The sequence below is a fragment of the Perognathus longimembris genome, chromosome 28, assembly GCF_023159225.1.
Source record: "Perognathus longimembris pacificus isolate PPM17 chromosome 28, ASM2315922v1, whole genome shotgun sequence".
In the NCBI taxonomy this organism is placed as follows: domain Eukaryota; kingdom Metazoa; phylum Chordata; class Mammalia; order Rodentia; family Heteromyidae; genus Perognathus; species Perognathus longimembris.
Window position 1 is genome coordinate 5,534,877 of NC_063188.1, and position 24,852 is coordinate 5,559,728.

Sequence of the window (24,852 nt, forward strand, 5' to 3'; positions counted from 1 at the left end):
TTGTATTGAGGATATTGTCCTCCTTCTTTGTCACTGGTGACTTTTCCACCCAAATGATGTTCCTACCTATTTTAGTCATTTATAAGGAATTAATTCTAGATACCTGAGAATCTCTTAAACATTTTTATTAACAGTAATATGTTTTACTTTGTAAAGTTATATTTTAAGGATGGAGGCCGGTTATAGATTTCACATTCCCTGGTGAGGGAAATGTTGATGTCTGAAATTTTTGACAGTAGATTAAATATCTTCTTTTTATGATTTTATTTTGTATTTTACATAATGTTTTTATCAAAGATATTCCTATAAATTATAGAACCAACCTAAAGAGAGAAAATAAAAGCATTTTTTCTTTTAAAACATGTCTAGCCATCCAGATTATGGTGACATTACTGTTAGGTATAGCAGTGTGCTCATGTATGTGATACGTTATAGATGGCCACATCAAGTCATATGAAGTTCTTGACAGATATGGCCTCATTATTCCCAGTTTCTCCTCTTTGTGTTGTACCCATTTTATTAGCAGTTTTTATGCAAGTCATTTGTCAGGTGAGGTGATGCTGCTTTTGTTTCTTGATCAGGAATCTCATATCTGTGAGAAGACATGAAGAGGGGTGAGTCAACTGCACGTGCCCCATAATGAGGTCATGGAAGAGAGAGAAAGTATCTAGCTTTTTTTTTTTTTTTTTGGCCAGTCCTGGGCCTTGGACTCAGGGCCTGAGCACTGTCCCTGGCTTCTTCCCACTCAAGGCTAGCACTCTGCCACTTGAGCCACAGCGCCACTTCTGGCCATTTTCTGTATATGTGGTGCTGGGGAATCGAACCTAGGGCCTCGTGTATCCGAGGCAGGCACTCTTGCCACTAGGCTATAACCCCAGCCCAGTAGCTAACTTTTAAGATGCTGATTGGACGTACTTTTGAAGCCCTGGATAAAGGCTTGCCACTTCCCTATTTGAGATATCTAATTAAATTCATATTCCCAGATTTGTACAACATATATTATTAGGCTTGTAACTCTGTCAGTGTAGATCACTTAATAACACCAGGTATCTAGCAAGCAGGTTAAAACATTGTATCACATAGTCTACTGAAATTATTCAAATTAGCCAATGCAGCACCTGTTTTCCTTGCCCTTTCCTTTTGCAGAGATATGCTCTTTTCTTTTAGTCTTCTATCTTCTTTATTTTTTTCTTGGTCCAGAGACATGAGAGTTTCTTTATTATCTTAAGTACTTGTACAAAGGAGTTGCCATTCAGTAAAGCAGTTATAAATACAATGAGTCTTGATCAACTTGATGCCTTTCAACATTCTCACCCTACGTAGTGCTGCTTTGGGAAGTAGTTCTCTGAAAACTCATTCTGATTTCTCTTTCTCGTTCTCTGTCTTTACTCTCCATAATTAATCCAAGGCTATAGGAATATAATAATTATTGAAATTCACCATCCTTTCATGGTAGTTATTAAGCTATTAAATATCTTCTTTTTTTTTTTTTTTTACAATTTTTATTGCCAAAGTGATGTACAGAGGAGTTACAGTTACATATGTAAGGTAGTGGTAAGGTACATTTCTTGTCAAACTTGTTACATCCTCCCTCCCTCTTCTCTCACCTTCCCTCCTCCCCAATTCAGTCATACTGTTATTATACAACATATTGTCTTGTTAATATTGTTGTTGCATTTATTCACCTTTTGTCCTTTGTCTCACCATTTTGATGTTCCCCTTCCCTTCTCTAATTCAGACAAATATATATAATACCCAGGGTACCGAAATCAAATACAGTGACAACAGGGGCTAAAACAGGGGAAAATGCAAGAAAAAAATAATTTCACATAGTACACTAAAAATAATAATGAAAGACCACTTTTTTCATATCTTGAAGTTCATTTTGCTTAGCATCATCTTAGATAATCATATGTACATAGTAGTTGAGTTATTCTGAACCTCTGCTAGGATGATCCTAGACATATTACTTATTTCAAGAATATGGAATGCCTCACAAATTTGTGTGTCATCTTTGCACAGGGCCATGCTAATCTTCTCTGTATTGTTCTAATTTTAGTATATGTGCCGAAGTGGAAGTGGGCACTGGAAGCCTTTTTTTTTTTTAAACCAATTCTGGGGCTTGGAACTCAGGGGCTGAGCACTGTCCCTGGCTTCTTTTAGCTCAAGGCTAGCACTCTGCTACTTGAGCCACAGCGCCTCTTCTGGCCTTTTCTATATATGTGGTGCTGAGGAATCGAACCCAGGGCTTCATGCATGCTAGGCAAGCACTCTACCACTAGCCCATATTCCCAGCCCTGGAGCCTTTTTGAAATCCTATTTTTCATTAAATTGTACATTTCTTTCTGGTTAATTTATAAGATATCTTTAACTAGCCTGAGTAAGTTGTTACTTCTCTACAAATACTGTGAAAACATTTTCCCAGTCCATAGCTTGACTTTTCACCTTCAATTAAAATGAAGTTCCAATTTTGTCTTTTACACTTAGAGCTTTTCTGTCTACATGAGATACCCTAACTTACATCAAAATGATGAAACTGTTTTTTTTTCTTCATAATTGATTGCCTGTATTTCTGGTTCTAAAAATAAAATATGTCCAGTTTAACACCAAGTTCTCTGTGTTTTCTTTCTATTTGGATGTATATATTAGGCCCTAAGTGAAAATGACACGATGCAGACAGAAAATAATATTGCAGGTAAGTCTACACTCTCTAGTGAGAACACTGACACAGAAAACTCCACAGGGCAGAGCTTGTTGACATAAATTTACAATAGCCAAATACCATGAGTTAAAAGAATACCCTGTCACAACCATTTAGTAAAAACAGCAGCATGAAAGCAGACCTACTTTAAAGCCACAATGCAGCTGTAGAATCTGTGTGTGTGTGTGTGTGTGTGTGTGTGTGTGTGTGTGTGTGTGTGTAGAGAGATTGATCTGTAATATCTATGCATCTGTGACAATGACTGGTAACTTTGCCTTCAGTTATTACATAATAGATAAAAATGGATATGGTGATGGAATTGAATATATAATGGAATATTTATGACATAAAAAAGAAACAAAATAGCTGAGCAGCAGTGGCTTATTCCTGTAATCCTAGCTACTCAGAATACTGAAAGCTGAGAAAGTTCAAAGCCTATTCAGGTTGGATAGTTTGAGGCTCATCTCCAATTAAACCAAAAGGTCATAGGTAAAGTTGTGACTCATGTGGTAGAATGCTAGCCTTGAGCAACAATGCTGAGGACATAGCCCCAGGCTCACACCAAAAGAAAGAAAGGAACAAAGTAGCTTTAAATTATACAATATGCATCAATCTTGGAACATTATGCATTATGAAATTTGAAATTAAGTCAGATACAAAAGACGTAAGAGTGTTTGATACCATTTAAATAAGATATGTAAAATATCCAAATCCAGAGACAGAGAGAGATGGGGAATTACTATGGCTGTCCTAGAACTAATTAAATATTTCACCTTCATAAACTACAAAATGAAGCACTGAATTAGATATGAAAATAGAAATATAAAATACATAGAAGACTGAGAAAGAGTAGAAAAATGCCAGGGATCCACCTGCTCAAAAATTGGAAAATATTTAAAATACTAATTATTGTCTAAAATGAATATGAATTAGAAAATAAACTCAATGCAGCTCTGCAGATATACACTTTAATTTGACAGTGGGTCCTATCCATAGCATAATGTCCATCATCTGGAAATTATAAAAATCATCTTTCTACAAACCTAATATTTTACTTTTATGACTGAAATTAAACATATTGCATATATGGAAGGATATGGCATTTGGGCTCTGGAAGATGACCATTTATTCTACCTTTCTTTGTGAATGGCAATTTCCTTTTGGGGAGGCAGAGTTCCACAAAATGATAGGTGGGAAACTATCAGTAGAAAACAACAAAAAGATTTCAACACAGCTGAAGATAATGCAGAGCTGCACAATGCACACAAGAACTTAAAGTTTTCTTTTTGAAGTTTCTGATTTGCTATATATATATATTTTTTTTTTTTTGGCCAGTCCTGGGCCTTGGACTCAGGGCCTGAGCACTGTCCCTGGCTTCTTCCCGCTCAAGGCTAGCACTCTGCCACTTGAGCCACAGCGCCGCTTCTGGCCGTTTTCTGTCTATGTGGTGCTGGGGAATCGAACCTAGGGCCTCGGGTATACCGAGGCAGGCACTCTTGCCACTAGGCTATATCCCCAGCCCCTGATTTGCTATATTTTTTATTGTGCTTGGCCCAAAGTACATAAATCCAGAAGAACTAGAATACTGTATTGCTCAGACATAGGAAAGGAAATTTTGTCATTTATGACACATGTATGAACCTGGAGGTTAAGATGTGGAGTGAAATAAGCCAGGCACAGAGATAAATATAATAAAATGTCACTTGTGGATGTATAAATGGCATGGGAGAGGAGTAAGATGTACTCATTGATTGGTTCAGTGACATTCATGAAGATACTTTCATTGAAAAAAATGCTTTCATTGTTCATATAAATTGAATAAAGTAATTTAAAAACAATAAAACATAAAGTAGAGTAAACATATGCAATAGAGTCTTATTCAGAAGAAAAAAGAAATTATGGACTTCTTAGAAAAATGAGAATTGGAAATTATATTGAACAACATAAGTCAAACAGCCAAATATTGCAATTTTCATGCATTTATTAAATCTAGAGCAAAAATTATGCTGATGATAAAATAATGAGACATGAGTGTAAAAAGCGCTGTTGTGAGGGATCAGATTATAAATTTGAGGGAAATATAAAGAGAGGTGAAGATTATAGGAACTAACATTAGTATGTATGAAGACAGCATAGTGAAATCCACCAAAACCTCAGAAAAGTGAGGAGTTAGGGGATATATGGGAATATAATGGAGGATATGAGCTCAATCAAAGTACACTGCACACATCTATGGAATTATTGTGACCAAATTCTTTGAAAATTAATTCTTGGAAATTAGAATTTTACATTGAGAATAAAAAGTTCTCATTCAATAATTCCATGATAATAAGACAAAATATAGCATATTAAAAATATTTGTAATTAATTATTGCACCAAATAATTTACTACCCATGAAAAATAACCACATAGCATTTATCACTTCTGCCAAGTCAATACTAAACATTTTGTTTATATTTGTGCCTTTTGTTAAAATGCTAGTTCCATGGGCATGTTTTAGTCTGTTACTGCTGTATTCTTAGTACATAAAATAATCTTGTAACTGCTATGTGCAACTAGTAGTTAATAAAGACACCATTTTTCTGCCAGGTTTCTTTCCAAATATGTTAAGTACCCCAGTAAATATTGGTAAAAGATAGATTTATGTGCAATGGATAATTCTATCATACATTATCCTTATCTGGTTAATGTCTGAGTTGTATTTAGTCTTCTAATGTTGTAGACTCTTTCACTTTACCTAAACATACTTTCTTCTCCTGTTTAACGGCTTTCAGTTATTTTTGCTATGTTCATTTATAGGTACAATTTTGGTACTGTCCACCTTCTAACATTCTCATATCCCCCCTCCTAGTCTTATAAAGAGTCCCACAACAATACATGTAATATCACACACACACACACACACACACACACACACACACACACACACTTATGTGAATTTCTTCTGAACCTGGCTTGCTTCATTTGCCATGGTATTCTCCAGTTCCATCCATTTCCCATCAAATTACGTAATTTCTTTGTAATACTGTATAATACCCCCATTGTGCATATTACTGCATTTTCTTGATCAACTCACCAGTTGTAAAGTATTTGTACTCTTTTTATCACTTTTCTACTGTAAATAGTGCTGCAGAGAACATGGGCATGCAGATGCCTTTATTGTACCGTGACTTACGTTCCTTCAGATATATAATCAAGATTGCCACCACTGAACTAGATTTTAAGAAAAAACAAATGTATATTTTTATTTTATTCTACATCTTTTCTACTTTTTAAAATGAAATTTGTTAGACTATGTGACTTTAAATGGTGTTTCTCCACTAGATTTGAATCCATATAACTTGCTTCCTTTAGAAAACATCTCTGATAATGCTTAATCCCTGAGAATGTAGTGTTTCCACTTATCACAAATTTGTAGATAAACAGTCAAGCTGAGATCAGTTAAATGAAGTATCCTAATGCTTTAAGCCAATAAATAATCTTATTTCAGAAACCCAGGTAAGGCTGAAAATAGTAAAATATCTAATTAAGCAATAGTTATAAAACACTCTTAACCTCACTGCCTTGAAACAAGTTTTTCATGGTTCCACTCATGTGACCTCAGTTAACTAGGAGTAGATTAAGAAGTCCTCTCCCAAGGTCCACCTCATGGCTCAAATGACACTAATAGGCTGGAATAGTTTTTCCACTCCTGAGTTAGTTTTTCACTGCATGAAAAACAGCACAGTTTGTAACTTCCAAAGATTTTCCAGTGTGTCTTGAGAAGGTGACCATGTCAAATCTGAAACACAGGCGTGATTACAAAACTAATTTCAAAAGTAATCTTCAAAGTCATCCCAGAATCAGGACCTGGAGAAATAAATTCAACACAGAAGAGAGAAAAGGGTAAAGATTTATTGAAAATCGGCATGCTCATGGAAACACAGGGTGGAATGAGGTATTATTATGTGGAATGAGGTATTATTATACAAACAATTGGGAGTCATTGTGTTGCCATTGACCATCCTCAGGACCAGAGGCAAGTCCTGGGAAAATTTCACTTCACACAGGATTTGAGATCCATTTGAGGGTGAGCACCAAAGTCTTAATTCATGTAGTAAGGAGAAATGTTCCTAAGCAGTTTCCTGTTTTGCAAGCATTATTGGACTTTCTGTTTCAGAACCATGTGCCTAAGTTCCATTCCCTAGAAAAAACAGAGTAAGAAGAGAAAGAACGAGGCAGAGAAACCAGTTTGCTTTGGTGAAGTCAGGGACCCACAATCCTAGTCATCCCCTGGAAGCAAACAACCTGTTGGGACCTCTGCAAACTTCTTGCAGCCTGGCTATTATCACAGGCCTTCAGGGTGCATACATGTCTTTTTTCCACCCTCTTCACATCAACACAATGGATTGATGCTCTGAGAGAAAACACAAATCAGCATATGAGCCTCAATTCCTGTCTTCTCCCCTAAAGATGCTTACCCCCAACTCCTAATGCAGAAATTTCTGCATGCACCTGAACAAGGAAGTAGAGCCCATTCAGAGGACACCAGACCCTTTCTTGGACATTAAAATGGAAGTAGGTAACTATTCCCCTTCCCTGGGTTATGGGAGAGATGATTCTCCTCTGCAATGTTCTTGGAGACAATGACATCAACCCCTCCACTGTCATAAGAGGAATGTATTTCGGAAACCAACATACTAATTTTGAGAGTATACAATACAATTTGTGGAAACCCTCCCCCTGCTGCCCAAATAATTCACATTCTTCTCAGGTATAAACTATCTTTCATTACAAATTTCTGAAATCTGTTTTTTCCCTATGAGAATAGTAATTTATTAGGAATTCTACAATGATATAAGGAAATTAACAGGCAAAATTCACCCTGGCCCACAGAGTGAAAGTTAGAAATTTCTCAAATCTTAATGTACTCCAGGGTCATATGTACTATATAAAGCCCAAAGTCCAATCTCATGTAAATTCACTATCAGCAAGCTTCTTGCTATAGTACTCTCTGAACCAAATTCTATGTAGCTATGACCCTGCAAATATGGATGTGATATATGCATTTAAAATACAATGGTGAGACTAGTTCAAGGTAGACATTGTTACTCTAAAAGAAAGGCAACCTATTGGTCCTCAAGCAATTCCTCCAAGCCTACTTGTGTGACACCATTACTACATGTTTTTGGTAGTCAGCAAGTTGTGGCTTACCTCCACCCACATAGTTCTCTTCAAAGTTCCTAGTCAGTAAAATGATGAAATCAATAGAAAAACTACCTTGCTTCCTCCGCCTCTGCTGGCAGTAGCAATTCTGAACAACTTTTAGTTATCTCTGAGTCCAATTTTTGCCTTTTGGAAATTATAACCTATCTTCAGAACCTGCACTGCATGTCCTATTTGTTATATTTCCTTTACTCTCAGCTGGCAATTCTGTTGGTACAATCTCATCTCTATTCTTAGCTTCTGCTGAGATATTTGATTACATCCATGGCTCATACCTACACTAATCTTATAAAATTATTTTCAGCCACAAGTTTAATGTTCTGTTTAGAATAAACTACCTAGTTTTTGCAATACATATACATTGAAAGGTTTTCAAACTCAGTGTTTCCTTTTTTTGAAAAGTTAGTTTTAATTTAAATTTATTTTTAAACTGATACATGAATCAACCAATGTTTACATTTATGAAATACAATGTAATATTTTATTTATGTTCCATGTTTATATTTATGAAATACAATGTAATATTTTATTTATGTTCCTATTATATAGCTTCTATATGAGATTGAAATATGAGTACCAAAAATTTGTCATTTCTTTTTAGTGAAAGCCTTCTTTCATTTGGCTTCTAGAAATATTCAGTAAAATTTCATTATCCATGATGGTGATTCTCTACAATGGCATAGCAGAATACTACAACTAACTACAACATCTCCCAATCCTTCCCTCTAGACTATCCACTCTGGCCCTCAATGTCCATCATTTTTTGTTTAGATTATAGATCAACATAAGCTCTTATTTTGAGACTGACTTATTTCAATTAACATCATAATTTCCAGTTCCATCCATGCTACCACAAATGACAGAGTTTTATTCTTTTTTTAGCTGGAAATAAAATATTTATTTTTTTCATGCTAGGATTTGTCTTAGAGCCTTTCAATTTTGTCTTTAGTTTTCAGATCATTATGTTCATGCTTGAGTCAGTCTGTGATCTTCCACCTTATAATTCTTGCATAATTGGGATTATAAGCACATGCCACTAAGCTTAGTTGTTGTTGATGTTTTTGAAGGGGAGTCTTGCTTAGTAATTTTCCCACGCTTCTGTAACTGTCCTGATTTATTTCTTCCTGAGTAGTTACAGGTGTGAGCTACCATATTCAGACAAGTTTTCATTCCTTTGGGAAGTTTTTAAGATGAAAGATTAGACATCCAACAATGCTCTGCATTTCCATGAATCTAAAACAAAATCACCAGATTTGCATCTTCAAGGAGAATTGGAAGATATGGGAGATATAAAAAAACAAGAGAGTTCAACAGTAAAAAATGGACAGTTAGAAATAATATGAAAAGTATAAATTCTTTGAAATATTGGGGTAAAAATGAAGGAGGTGGCAAATTTGACAAGAAATATAATCACTACCTTATGAATGTAACTGTAACCCGTATGTACATTGCCTTGACAATAAAATTAAATTTCAAAATATCAACCACGCACCTTAACATGAGCAGAGTAAAGTGGTAGAGAAGACGAAAAACTCCACAAAAGAGAAGAGAGTGTCTACAGATATTCCCTGAATTCAGAATATCTACAGGGCTGTGCTAGTATGGAACCACTTAAAGATAATTATAAAAAATAAAGGTTCACATAGCAGGTCTATATTCTGTACTACAAGCACATACTAGTGAATGGTGTCCTAGAAATTGCCAGCTTGCTTGCTGGGGAATTAGAAAGCAGCCATTGAATTAGACACCTTAATGAAATGTCCCTGGTGGAGAGAAGCCAAGATTTTCAAATTTTATACTTTTTAATCCCACAGACATCTCCTCCTTCTTCTGACTAAGCAAACAAGTGTCTTCAAAATCTATGTAGCCTCAACATCTAACTCAAGAATGAAAACACTAGGGTATCAGCTCAGAATGCTTATAAGAGGAAAGAAAACATGTGACTTTGAATATAATCCTAAGTGCTGAAATAGAGGAAGATAGGGGCATTAAGAATGAATCAGAGTATCATGCTTTGTACCACCAGTACTAATTTTATCACATAGTTTGAGAGGGCCAGAGAGATTGTTGAATAGCATCTGTGGCTTGGTAGTTTCCCACGCTAAACCAGAAAGCATAGTACACTTTTGGTGCTAGGAGACATATTGGCATGGAAGAATATAAACCTCAGCTAATGGGAACTAAAATTATTACCTCCATTTCTGGAATCAGCATATATGAATTTGGAGAAAAACTTAGGTAACTCAATTCAGCAGGAAAAGAAGAACAAGGCCCATTTTTCAAGCAGCCATATTAGAAAGAATAGTTTTGGACCCTGGTAACTCCAGCTACTCAGAGTCTATCTGGAGGACTATATAGCTCAAGAATAACCTAAGCAAAGGATTGCACAAGAATCCATCACCAAAATTACCATTAAAATTCCCGGGCTGGAGGCATGACACAAGTTATAGAGTGTCATCCATGAGCAAGCAATAGGCCCTGAGTTCACATCGTGGTAACAGGGGAATGTGAAACACATAAATATGGGAGAGAGAGAGAGAGAGAGAGAGAGAGAGAGAGAGAGAGAGAGAGAGAGAGAGAGAGAGAAAGTAAGAAGGGAGAAAAGACTAGGAAAGACAAGGGAAGCCATCAATAACATAATCTTGGGTGGTAAGGACCAGAGAGTTGTTCTACAAAAATAATTTGAAGTGTATCATTACTGACACCTTGAATTCAAATCTCTGCCCTTGAATTCAGATCTTTGGCCAACATAATTCAAAATAATATTTCCATTAATTTAATCCATAGTCATTTGGCACATTAGCATGTCTCAGAGTTTCCTGTGAAATAGTTGCTACACAATGTCTATTTGTTAATTTCTTGTCTACTCTTTAAACTAGCTATGGAAGAATCACTCAATAAATATTTCACTTGTGGAAGCAAAAAAATCTAACATGGTACATTGCTTCCTTGAGCATTTACAAAACATGTGCTCTGAATGAAGAATTTAGCTTAAAGCCTGATCCTTCACCCTAAAGAAGTTTTCCCCAGCAGAAGAACGGGATCGCTATCCCAGTTTTCTCAGGCTTAAAGCTTGGTTTCATTTCTTTTATATGTCTGTCTTATTTTATTATTTGCTTGTCTCAGACTTCAGTAGGTTTCCTTTTGGTATTGTTTGTAATATCACAGCTTCACTGAGTTTTGTTGAAAAAATACATCACTCTATACTCAATTGTTCTGCTTTTTTGCATTAGGTTCTCTCATAAGTATCCATATGCTTCCATTAATACATACCACTGATAACATAAACTTTGTTTCTACTTTCAAAAATGTCCTTCAAAGAGGAATTATATGTTATATATATATATATATGATTTTCAGATACTAAATCTATGAGTGCTTGCCCCTTAAATCCTTAGAATGGGGATACTATGTTTTTTAAAATATAAAAAGTTCATGTTGACATTGAAGTAAGGGAAGTCAAACTGCAAAAGCAAGGCTTTATTCAGGTGGGCTGCAGCTCGGGCCTCGTCCTACATTCCCACACAGCGGAGGTTAGGAGGAAGGCCTGAGCTGCAGCCCGCCTGAATAAAGCCTTGCTTTTGCATTTTGGAACGTCTGGCTCTTGGTGGTCTTCTTGGTGGTCGTCTTGTGACTGCAGCATAACAGTTGGGGGCTCATCCGGGATAGCCTCAGAGACCCCCCGAGACCCCAGACACCGAAGGTAAGAACATAGCGCTGTTGATTTGTCTTGACCTGTCATTTGTCTGTTTTTCTGTTTTGCTTTCATTTTTTCCTCTTGAGGACGGCCGCTCCAACTCGTATTTCTTGAAGGGGTTGTCCAAGCGGATGCGCTTGCACGACAATCCTGGAGGAACTGGGAGAAATCTCGGATCCTCCATCCTTGAAGGGGGACCCCAGGAACCCCGCCTTGATACTTGTAAGGCGCAAATCAGTTCGGTTTTTGGCAGGAACTGAGCGGGAGGGCCTCCTAACCGAGGCTCACCCCGCCCACCTTGATCTTGGATCTGCTTCTTCTGTTTCTTCACAGAAGCCAGCAGATCAACTTGGGAGATCTCCATTTTGTAAGTCTTTTAATTATCAGGCCTGTATTTATTGTCTTTTCTGTTTTATTGAAATTATTTTGTCTCTTGTTATTTTGTGGACTGAACGCCTGATGAGACTGATAGCCATGGGCAATGTCCCATCCAGCCCCCTAGATTTGACCCTAGCTCACTGGAGGGAGGTTAAGGAGATAGCTCAGAAGCAAAGTGTGGCCATTAATCAGAAAAAAAAAGAAAAGGCTTTTTAAAAACAGGCAGCCCGGAGGCAAAGGGAGGTAACTGGTTTCAGAATGCCTGTAAGCTTCAGAGTTTTTCCAATGCAGTTAAAAGCTAAAGTGTTAGTGTTAAAGCAGAGGTTGGTAAAAGGCTTTGAAAATCAAGAATGCATTTCTAGATAAAGAATTTGAGCAGCCAGAGCACTAAAGAGTAAATGTTAAAGTTCCAGTTTGTCTGTAGGTTTTTTTTTTTCTAACAATTTCCAGCAGGCCCACAGAGAATGACAGATGATTCCTGCAAGTTTGTCAAGATGTAACATTGGCCCTTAATAAGTTCAGGTAAGAGCATGCTTAAAAACTACTTCTGTGTGGACCACCCTGTTGCTTTTAATTGGAGTAAAATGGCCTCTTATAAGACTCACTGATCTGAAATCTGCAGTTTGAAGCCAGCCCGGGCAAATAAAGGTCTCTGTGAGAGTCTTCATCTCTAGTTGGCCAGCAGAAGCGCTGGGAACAGAGTCATGATTCGCTTTGAGGCTCAGTGCTAGTCTTGAGCTGGAGAGCTGAGGGACAGCACTCAGGCCCTGAGTCCAAGTCCAGTGAAAAGTCACTCCTGGGACAAAAGTGATGGAGTACCCAGATTCAGTAAGCCACTGCTTGGAAGTCAGAGATGGTGTCAGATCCTAGAGTCACTCCTGTTTGGTCTTTCAAAAGTTAATCAAAGCCAGGAAGTCGTAAAATAATAGTTCGTATGCATGCCTGTCTGTCTACTGGGCAGGAACTTGCCGGTAATCTGTGGTAGAGGGTAGTAAGGGTAAGTTTGTCAAATGGGAGGAAAATCCCAACCCCCCACATCTACTCAAAGCCCTGACTGGCAGTGAGAATTTTAAGAGGATACATCTGTTCAGGAAATAAAGCTTGTAGACCTGAGATTGTGTCTTTATTGAGATCTGTTAAAGGCCTGCAAAGGTAATGTAGGCATTTTTTAGGTCATTAGAGATCAGTTCCCCAGCCAGTCAGGAAAAAGCTTTTACAAACTAAAATGTTAAATGGCTACACTGCGGTAGCCCCCCAAAAAGTCTGTATAGTTAAAAGTTAAATGTTAAATGTAATTTCCAGTTTGGAGTAAAGCTCCCAATGGACATCTGATCCTGGAAACCCCTTGGTAAAGTAAAGTAAGGTTATAGGTTCCTGGCTAGGTAAGGTCAATGCCCTTGAGTCAGCCTGAAGAAGTTACAGAAGATGGAATGAGCTTCACCCATCAGCTCCCCTTTAAAGATCAAGGCCCCCCCAAAATGAATCTGAGGGCCACAGCCTAAACCAGTGGGGTGCCAGCCTACAAGAGCCAGTGTAAAAGTAAGGATTGTCTTCAATTGTCACAGAATGCTCAAGTAAGTCACTGATGATGTGAGAAAGTAAAACATGGTGTGAGTGGGGATATGTTAAAAGGTTTTGTCTTGTTAAAAGTGAGAAAGACAATCCCTATAAAGTTTAAGTATGTAACAAAGAGAGTATGAGTCAAGACAAGGCTGGTTTGAAAGGTGGTTCAATTATTCTCCATGGCTTTTTACCCTAATATCTACTTTATTGGGACCTATAGGTCTCAATCTCTTGAGAATCTATGATTAAAATTGCAAGACATTGGTGGCTAGTGCAAATACAATTTTCTAAAGGAGTTAAAGGTAATGTTTTGTTCTTGTTCTCTAAAGGGTTTTTTTAAATTAATAACCTATTCCTGAGGGGATTTGTAGAAAAGGAATTTGTAAGCAGACCTTGTATAATTAGTATTATGTCTATAATCTTTAATGTGAGATTTTAAAAGTTACATTACTTAAAAAAATTCTCTTCACCTTTCTTATTTCAACATAAGAAAGATAGTGTATAAATAGATATTGTAGTTATAATTTTTTAAGTCAAGCAACCAAGAGCTTGCCATTAAATTATACAAACCTGCATGAAATTTCATGCATTGGAAGCTGCACCAAATGGGGTAGCCTCTAGTATGCAGTCTTAAAATTAAAGTAAGACACATTCCTGGAAGTTTGGAAGAATATGTACATGCCCAAGGCTGTGCTCTCTCTTAGGAGTGATCAGAAGAAAGAACATTCAAGCTAGTGTTCTCTGCCTTAATAGGAAGTAAGAAAATAAACTCTGACAGTGATAGTAGCCTTGAAGACAAATAAATTTCCTAGGGTAGAGGATAAAAATCTAACTGGATTAGAATGGTTAACACAAATTTTGATTTATAAGAGACTCATACTGGCATGGGAACAACCTCCAGGAAAGCAGAAAGTATATACAACAGAATGAGAAATAAAAGCACCTGGCTAGGGAAATGAATTTTACAGAATTAATTCAACCAAGCCAGTAAGAATTAAATTGTGGAGCAAAAAAATAGCTTCTTGGGTTTAGGGAGATCCTGTTACATATTACAAAAATGCTATTTATTTAATAGATGTAAAACATGTAATGGAAGCCAGTGGCTTATGCACAGGTACTAGAAGGGAGACAATTAAAAACTCAGAATATATCTAAACAAAAATTTCTAGAACTAAGAAAAATGATACCAAAGCAATTTAAAAAGATATGATAGTCATCACATCTTATTTAGTAAGGAATGCCAATAAAGAGATAGAAAATATGCAAAGCCCACAGAATCGGAGACGTTTACCAGTTACACATCAGACAAAGGACCTAATATCCAAAATATACTTAGACCTAAAAAATTAACCCCCAAAACAAACCATAAAAGAAAAAAAACAAGCCATTAGTAAATGGGCTAAAGACTTAAAGTGAGACTTCTCTGAAGTAAAAATGGCCAACAAACACATGAAGAAATGTTCAACACCTCTAGCCATAAAAGAAATACAGGTCTGCTGCTGAGTGGCTAGTTTGAATACGGTAAAATGTATTTACGTACCCATACCCTCTGCTGTTTCTTGTGTAAGCGCTTCAAAAGGCAGTGTACTTGTATGGTTCATATCATGCAAAAGAGGACAGCATGGGCATGATATAGTTTCATAACATCAATGTTTCCAGATTTCATTGGAATAAAGTTAGTGTAAAATCTGAAGCAGATTTTTATAAATGAATGTATTTACTATAAATAGTTTAAGAAGCATTTTGATGATAATTGATGTGTGTGGAGGATGGAGTCAATAGGAGGGGCAGAAAATGGAGAGAGGAAAGGTGAGATAGTTCAGTCATAATATTCAATATACGTATGTGAACATGAAACCAGATAACTTCAGAATATGGTAGGGCTGGGAGGAATGGAAGAAAATGATGCAAGAGGTGAAAGAGATCAAGATGCATTGTATTTGTAAATTGCCTTGCTGAACTGAAAACCCTTTGCACACTATTTGAAGACAATTTTAAAAACAAAATTTAAAGCTAATTTAAATAGGCAATTGAAATAGTATGTACTGCCTACTTAAACAAGAAAAGGCAAAAATAAAGGGGAGAAATACATAAGACAAAACAATAAAAAGAAACAATATCGATCATGTGAGTAATGTGTCATAAATACAAATGACACATTAAAGACAGAAATAAGATCAACATGATAAATTATATCTTCTCTACAATAAGATATATGTTTTGCTGAAGGAGAAAACCTGTTCAACATAACAGGATGAAACACATTCAAACACTAGGAAATAGAGAGCAGGAAAATGGATGGAAATAGAGAAAGTGAGATAAGCCAAGCTCAGGAAGATAAATATTACATTTCCAGTCCTACCAGAAATATAGACTTAAAAATAAGAGTATTATGTGATTTGCGAAATGAGAACTACTGTTATTTCAGCAGGGATAAGCAGGGATTGTTGCCAGGAGAAAAGGAAAGGATGGGATGAATATTTTATGTATGTGTAGATATGTATAAAATATATACTTATATGAACATACATGATATATGTATACATAATATTTTTCAGTGAACCCTAGCAAAAACTAAAAACGGGGAAAAGAGAGTGGTTGAAAATCATAATTAAGGCAAGGAAATTTTTAATAAAAATCTGGCATCATAATTGCTGGGCTGGTGCTCTATAAATGAGCCATACCTATAGCTTTTTCTTCAGGTTATTTTGAGAACATGGGTCTCCCTTCCTACCCAGACACATGCTCTACCTTGTCCTTGTCCTTGAGAGATCACAAAGTCCTGGCACTACATTCAGTTGTGGGTTGTTTTCTTTGCAGGATGGCCTTGAACTGTGATCTTCCTGTTTTCAGTAGCTAAGATTACATGTTTCACTTGAACTCTTTTCTGCTAAGTTTCCATTGATTTCGAAAAATTATTTCCAGAATCTTTAATTTTTCCTATCTATTTCATTCCATTTTGGTTAGTGACTCATCTTTATATTCTTAAATAACAACTTCTTAAAATTATTAAGGAGCTGTGCAGATGGGTTAAAATTTCATAAATCAAGTAATCAGTATAATTCTTGAACAATGTCAACTCTTTCTTCACTTTCCCTCAGTTTCCCCCACCCAACCCTACCCAAAAGTTGCGTAGTTCATTTTTTACATAATGTACACTGAATAGCATGATATATTTGTTTACCTTTCTACCTCTATTCCTGTACATCCCTTCCCTGAAAAACAAAACAAACAATAACACATCATCAACAACTAGGCCACTTTTCCATTTCCTGGAATTCAATTTGATAAATACTATTTTTGATGTTCAGAAGAATTTTGCCTTTGGTTTACCCTAATGCTATCCTCCTTTAGGCTGTTTGTGTGTAAATCCAGAGAGGCCTGTACAAGTTATCATGACTAGTTTTGTTTTGATCTAGCCTCCCCATATGAGAATAAACCTGTGTCCTTTGAATCTCTGAGCCTGGTTTACCTCACTTAATGTGATTTGTTGTAGGCTTATCCATTTCCCTGCAAATGACATATTATTCTTTCTAATGGATGAGTAATATTGTGTATATGTACCACATGTTTTTGATCCAGTCATTTGTGGTAGGGTATATTTGGACTGTTTCCACAACTTGGCTATTGTGAATAGTGCAGCAACTAACATGTGCAGAAGCAATTTAGTTCGATATTAATCTATTTTTCAAGTGTCTCCCTTATTTGCTGTACCCATGGGACACTTTTGCAAAAGAAGTATTAACTTTTAATCATTATATTTCTTTATATTTTGATACTCTCGTCACATTTAAGTTAAACTACATGTGTGATTTACTATGATTTCCATTTCTCGCAAATATCCTACTATTGCTTTACATACTGAAACTTTTTATGTCAATTTCCCTGTATGTTTGTAAGTTGCTTTGCTGATTTATTTTGAATAGGATTTTCAAACTTTTACTTTTGATGTGCTCAAATCTCCCTGATAAATTATTTTGATATTGTTTTCACTTGATCTTGGGGGAAGAAATACAAAATAAAACACTGTTACACATTGATTTCTGCTTATCCAAGATCCTAGCACCTATAAATCTTCAATAAGTACAATGGATGGTAGAAGACAAAAACTTACACTTGGACAGGATACTTCATACAGACTGTAGTCATTCACACAGGGAGGTCAAAGGAGGTTATTCTTAGGGGAGGATCACAAAGACTCAATAGCTATGGGTATAGGAACATATAAAATGAACTACAAAAAATGGAAAGGAGGTTTTTTGTTATTTTTCTATTTTCTCCCTTTTGTTGCTGTTCTTTTATTCCTGTGCTTTTTGTCTTGTATGTAAGTTTATCTGTTTTGGATAGGGTAAGAGAGAACACAGAAATATTGGAACAAAGGGTGAACAAATGAAGCAGTGATACTCATTAGATAGTATGTTGAAAATGAACTATACAACTTGTGGAGCAAGGGTTTTGGGAGGAGAAAATTTGAAGAAAATGAGGGAAGAGGTGACACTGCAAAAAGAAATGTACCCATTACCTGACTTAAGTAACTATAACCCCTCTATACATCACCTTTAGAATAGCAATAAAATATAATTCAATGTGAAATAAAACATCAAGTTTCAATTATCTTCCTTTAATTTGAAATTTACTAAAAGGAGGTTGCAGGTCCAAATCAATAAAAACATGGCCTTCTAAACACTTAATTATAATAAGGGTAACCAATCAAAGCACAGAGTATTGAAAACCCCTAAATTCAGACACCTGGAAGAATAGTAGAGAATTTTGACTATGATACTTCCCTTGTTAATGGAGAACTTTCAATTCACCCTTTGCAGTGTCTCCATCCCTTTGTGTAATATTTTCATGGTATCAGGCCTTACACTGAGGTCTTTGTTCCATTTGGAATAGATTCTGATGCAGGGTGATATATAAGACTCTAGCTTCAGTTTTCTACATGTGTACAACCAATTCTGCCAACCCCAGTTCTTGGAGTTTATCACTGTTCCATACTGTGTTTTTGGATCCTTTATCAAATATAGGTTGCTCTAGGACTGTGAGGTCATTTCTGGGCCTTTTATTCGAACCCATTGGTCCCAAGGCCTATTATTTTGTGAGTAGTAAATTGTTGTTTATTACTATGGCTTTGTAATAGTGATGAAATTTGGTATTTCTATTCATCCAACACTGTTCTTTCTGTTAAGAATTGTTTCTGCTATTTGGGTTCTTTTGTCTTTCCATATAAATTTTTGGATTGTTTCCTAAGATTATTGAAGAATGTTATTGAGAAATTGCTGAGTATTTTGTTGAATTTGTAGATTTATTTGGGCAGAATTGCCATTTCTACAATGTTAATCTTTCCAATGCAAGAGTATGTAAAGTTTTTCCATTTCCTTAAATATGCTTTAATTCTTTTTTCAAATTTTAACATTTTCATTATAGAAATCCTTCACAACTTTGATCAATTTAATTCCCAGACTTTTTTATGTTATTACATATGGAATTGTATTCCTGATTTCAGTCTTGCTCTTCTCATTGTTGGCATACAGATACTAGCTTCTGATATTTGTGATACACACACACACATACACACACACACACACACACACACACACACACACATATCCTGCTACTTTGTCCAAGTGTCAGAGCAGCTCAAATAACTTGAGGAATCTATACTTTTTTTAAACATAGGATCATGTCATCTTCAAAGAGTGATACTTTTACTTTTTCTTTCCCTATTTAGATCCCCTTTATGTTTTTGTCTTGTATTATTGGTCATGCTAGGTATTCCAGTAATATTTTGAAGATGGATGGAGAGAGTGAACATTCTTTTATGGTTCCTTACTATAGACTAATGGTTTCAACTTTACATCATTAAGAATAATGCTGACTATAGGTTTGTCATACACAAACATTTTTTTACAATATTGAGGAGTATTCTATGTATTCCTACCTTCTCTAGAACTTTTATCATAAAGGGGTGTTGAACCTTGTCAAATTTCTTTTTTGTATCAGTTGAGATGACTGTGTAGTTCTTGCCCTTGCTTCTGTTGGTGAGTTGAATTACAGCAATTGACTCGTGTATGTTGCCTATCTTTTTGGATGTTTGGGAAGTTCTCTGCTAGAATTCTGTTCAATTTGTTTACTATCCCTTTTGTTGACTTCTTTTTTTTTCTTCCCCAATATCTATCAGTCTAAACCAGGTCTTCTGCTTGAACCCCGAAGTTCTTGTAAGCTGCTTTTTTTGTAATTAATTAATTTATTTATTGTCAAAGTGGTGTATGTAAGGCAGTCAGTACATTTTTTTTATCAAACTTGTTATCTCCTCCCTCATAAACTGCTTTTTTATTTATTGGATTTGCTCTGGAAAATTGTCTCCTCTTTATTATATTTAATCTATCTTCAATCCCTGAGACTCTTTTTTGTCATCTATTCTTCTGTCAAGTCTTTCTAATTTGCCTTACATTTCTCTCTGTCCTTTAATTGTTCAGTTTTGATGGATTCTCTCTCTTTATTGATGTTTACTTTTAGGTCTTGCATAGACTTCTTTACTTCCTTGATTTGTTTATCTGATCTTCTCTCATAACCTTTAGCTGAGTGAGTATTTTTTCACTGGATTCCCTTTACTTCTTTCAGAATTCATTTAGCTTTCATTGCTGCACTCCATGGGTAATTCTAGTAATCTTTGGTAAGCCTCATTCATAATAATGTATTACATTCTGTAGACTTTGTAGTTTCCCATTAATCATATTTATCAACAGTGTTTTAAAGCAATTTGAGAACTGTATCCTAGGTCCTTGAATGTCTTTACTATTGTCTTATTATTTTCTGTGGAAATTAATATTTCTTGATTGACATTTTCCCTCTGTTTATGGTTTATTTGTCCCATTTGGAAACTCATTGGGTTTTCATTGGGAGCCGGGAAGTGGTCTTTCAAATAAGTTGTGCTCTGCATTCGTGGCTGAATAACCAGTGAGTGGTTTGATATTCTGTTTAGATTTGTTTAAATGGGGTCATATTTTGTTGAGAGTGTTAAATGTATTATTAGAGTTTAGTTTTGTTGAGATTCTGTGGTGATCACACTTGACTATTAGTTGAAATCTCAGAGAGAAGTCTAATCTTATGGAAGATTTAGCTGAAGAAGGATGAAAAAGGAGTAGATAATGGCTGTAAAGGAAGAAATAAATCAGGGAGAAAGACCTTGCTGTGTACACTGTTGATGAAAAGCAAGTTGGGAGTCTGTACATCATACTTCCAAAACATTAATATTGCCTATTCTAAAAAGTCTGTCCATTGTAGGTATTTGCCTATCTACATACATTCTTATTTTTAGGTGGAGAACAGTTTTGTGGTAAAGAAAGCATTAGGTACCTTTGTAATTAATGAGTAATTTAATTGTAAGAGGCTAAATGAGTGAATGTAAAATAACCTCAAGTGAAACAAAAGCACCTAAAACTGAAACCACAACATTACACAATATAAAGTCAAAAATATTTTCATAGATCTTTATAGGAGAGAAAAAGAGACATACATATTTTCAAACAGTGAGCAAATCAGGTGTGAGGGTCAGGATTAACTAAGCCAAACCATAAAGATAACAGGATGAGCCAATTAGATTGCGTCAAAATGGAAACAAAAGACAACAAAAAAGAAAAAGAAAAAGAACAATAAAAAGGGAACAAAAGAATAAAGGAAGAAAAGAAACAGAAAAATAAGGGAAAAATAAAAGTAAATATAAAGAAAGATAAAGGAAGGAAAGAAAAGAAAATGACAAAGGGTGAATCAACTGCAACAGCAATACTCACACGATAATATTTTATAAATTAACTGTACAACTTGGGGGAGTGGAGGAGGGAAAATGGAAGAAAAACGAGTGTGGGGAAAACAACAAGTTTGACAAGAAATGTACTTACATATGTAACTGTAACTCCTCTCTATATCGCCTAGACAGTAAAATTAAATTTTAAAAAAGTCAAACAATCAAGAAATCTAGCCAGAATTAGTCATGCACAAAACTAAGAAATATGCTTAGCAATCATCATAGACTACATATATGAGACAAATCAATTAAAAATAAATGAGTTCACCAGTTTGTTTTGGGGACCTTCTGTTTCCCAATGTGCATTGTGCAGTATCTTAGTGGAGTCTGCTTTAGTTGCTGAGATCTGCAGCTGTCCTTGTAGCAAAGATATGGGCAGTACTAGGGCATGTTGGGGATTTAGTTTGGCCTTAATGGGGGATGGGCGACAAGAGCCAGACGATGCCCTTCCCTCCCCAGCCCTGGGGCAGTGTGGGAGGGGAGCCCCTCCCACTTTCCGGCCTCAACTGGAAAAGAAGCCCCCCGCCCCTGGGGGGCGAACACGTGCATGCCACCATGATAGGATTGTCCAGCCCACAAAGGAAGTTTCATGACATCACCTGATGGGCAGCCTAGTTTAGCCAATGGCCCAAGTCCTTCCCATTCCCGCCATTCCTGCTATATAAACCCCCCTCCCAAATAAATCCTTGGAGACCCATTCAACCATCCAACCATCTCCCCGATATCTTTGTCCTGCGGCTCCTGACACATTATGGGGGTCCGAGGAAGGGATTTTGGCATCCCACTTCAGCTTAGAGCAGTCCGGAAAGGACACGCCTTACTCCTTCTGCCGGTATGAGGGGTAGGGAGGAGTTTCTTTCATAAATTGAGGTTCAGGCATTCCCCCTGAGAGATGGGGGGAAGGGGTCCTAGGGACCCCAACATTTGGGCATCTCCTCTGGAGAAGTGAGGAGAAGGGGTCCTCAGAGGCCCCGATAAGGGCATGTGATTCCTTAATTCACAGGTAGAAGGTGGCTCTGATGTTGCTTTCCTGATTCTGCATTTACCTGTGCAGGCACTTTAATTTTCAAGCTGAAGGTTTTTTTCTGAGCCAGCTGACACGGCTGCCTGTCATTGCTACCTTATCAGTGGGCATTTCTTCCCAGGATTCTGTCTTGTTATTTAAGCAGTTTATACTTTTCTTTTTTAGCATGTATCTCTGCATAATTGTAGGTCATTTGGTATGACTCTTAGAAGAGTTTATGATAGAACCCTAAATCTCTTCTTGGTCAGAGAGAGCTTATTGTTCCCTGATCTTACCTTGTCATCTTTATTAGTATCCCTAAACTAGCGTCTTTAGTAGAGCAGTCAGCATATTTGGCATACATCTTCTGAAGTTCATTTCAGATATTTTAACTATCTGGGTCATCAATGGGACTATTCTTAATTGTTTTCCTTTCTTCGTTCTCCTTTTTGTACTTCATGCAACTAGTGAATTTTCTTTAAATGGCATGCTTGTGCATAAAAAGTATTGAAATTTAAAGTAAATGATAAGCAAAATATAGAGGAAAGTCAATCTAATATGGGGATTTCATTTTAGGTTTATTACCCTCCAGGAGATTTAGGCAAATCCTATGTGTGTGGGCTTAAAAGATGATCTTTGTTATTTCTTCCATTATTCACTAACTCAGATGAACAGAGATTCTTGACCACAACTCATTGTTTACTAGGATCTCAGAATCTAAATCATCATGAAGTCCATATTTATGTGTAAAATATATTTTAAAAGTTCAGATGTTCATCTCCTACCATATACTGCTAAAGCAATAATTACAGTTTGACTACATATTTGCACTCTAAGAAGTGACCTGTCATTTTTTTATTTTTATTAAGTGTCGTTGATATCTCAGCCTATTGAAAGTTTATTTTTAAACTTAGAGTTCATACCAGTTCCCCTCATGATGACACTAGCAGCTCTTCTTTTGTAACTGTTTGTGTATTTAGAGAGATAAGTCCTAATTCCAGCTGGATTTGTTCCTGCTATGCTACTCTTTCATTGTTTCTGTGCATTTTTTGTATTTTGTTGTTTAACCACTCTTTACTTTCTAGAAAGCATCAATAATTGCATTCATTTACTTGCTTCAGGGAGACAATTATTTTTTTTCAAATACAATTTATTTAAAGCAAAAAACATATTAAAAATCTTATATACAATAATACTTCTACGTAAAAAGCTCATTAAGTGCATATCACCGGCAACTTAACTGTTCATGGTATTTCCTATGTGCTTTCCTCTATGTGTACATTTGGACCACTAGAGAGGAAAAGAAGACTTGATGATAGATATGACCCTAACGTACTAAAATTTCACTTATGTTTATTTGTTGTAACACATGGTTCCTAAGACTACTGTGGTGATAACTATGTATTAAAATTGTTATTTAGCTAAAATGATCAAGTGTGACAATTAGATGTTTTTCCTAAGTTCTATGCTCATGCTCTGGATTTATGTAGGATTAAAGGGGCAGTATTTATTTAGTTGATATTTTAAGAGCTATCTCCATAATCATTTTCCAAACTAGCTAGAAACCTGCATATATTGTACATAACTAAAATGGCAGTGTTAAAATAAAAGTAATAAACTTATTTTAGGATTGTAGATTTCTTGTTTTGTCCATTCCATGTTTGGAGAGATGAATGAGCCACCAGAAAATGAAAATGAGGGACTGATCCAGAAAAGACAGACAATAATAGACTACTATGTCATTTTTACTATCTTCTAACATTAAATCTGATTAAAATTAAGTAATATAAACACATTCACTACAGTTATTTTTTAATTTTCCACAATTTTTTTTTGGTTTAGATGTAGGATGTCAATATCTCTTTTTTTTATTTTTTTATTTTTTTATTTTTTTATTTTTATTTTATTTATTTATTTTTTTTTTTTGCCAGTCCTGGGCTTTGGACTCAGGGCCTGAGCACTGTCCCTGGCTTGTTTTTCTCAAGGCTAGCATTCTGCCACTTGAGCCACAGCGCCACTTCTGGCCATTTTCTGTATATGTGGGTGCTGGGAATTGAACCTAGGACCTCCTGTATATGAGGCGAGCACTCTTGCCACTAGGCCATATCCCCAGCCCAATATCTATTTTTTTTAATTAAATACAAGAGGCTTCTTCACATCTTTGAAGCTAATAGCTAACACAGCTTTGGAAGATGATTTTTTAGTAGAATTGAGCTGAAATGAAGAGAGCCAAATACACAAAAAGAAAAAAAACTTGTCAGCATTTTCTTGGGCTCCTTGTAATTCTTAGTAACAGTAGGATGAAGCAAATTTAGAGTGTCAACGAGGCAAATTTGATGGGCTATTTTGGTTTACAGAGTTTCGGTATGTAAAATCAAAGTAAGCAATAAATATTACTTTGACTCAAATTCATAATTTAAAGTTTGGTTCTATTTCGGTATATTAGTACTTGACAGAAATCAAATTTCCAGACTCTTACTAGTTCCTTAAATATTAG

General features: G+C 35.9%; 1 non-coding gene across 1 annotated transcript; it reads right to left on the reverse strand.

Annotated features, from left to right (window-relative positions):
- Positions 1 to 1,977: 1,977 nt before the first annotated feature.
- LOC125344348 lies at positions 1,978 to 2,086 on the reverse strand. Its single transcript, XR_007209485.1, has one exon. It is a non-coding gene; the product is annotated as a U6 spliceosomal RNA (small nuclear RNA).
- Between the last annotated feature and the right edge of the window lie 22,766 nt (positions 2,087 to 24,852).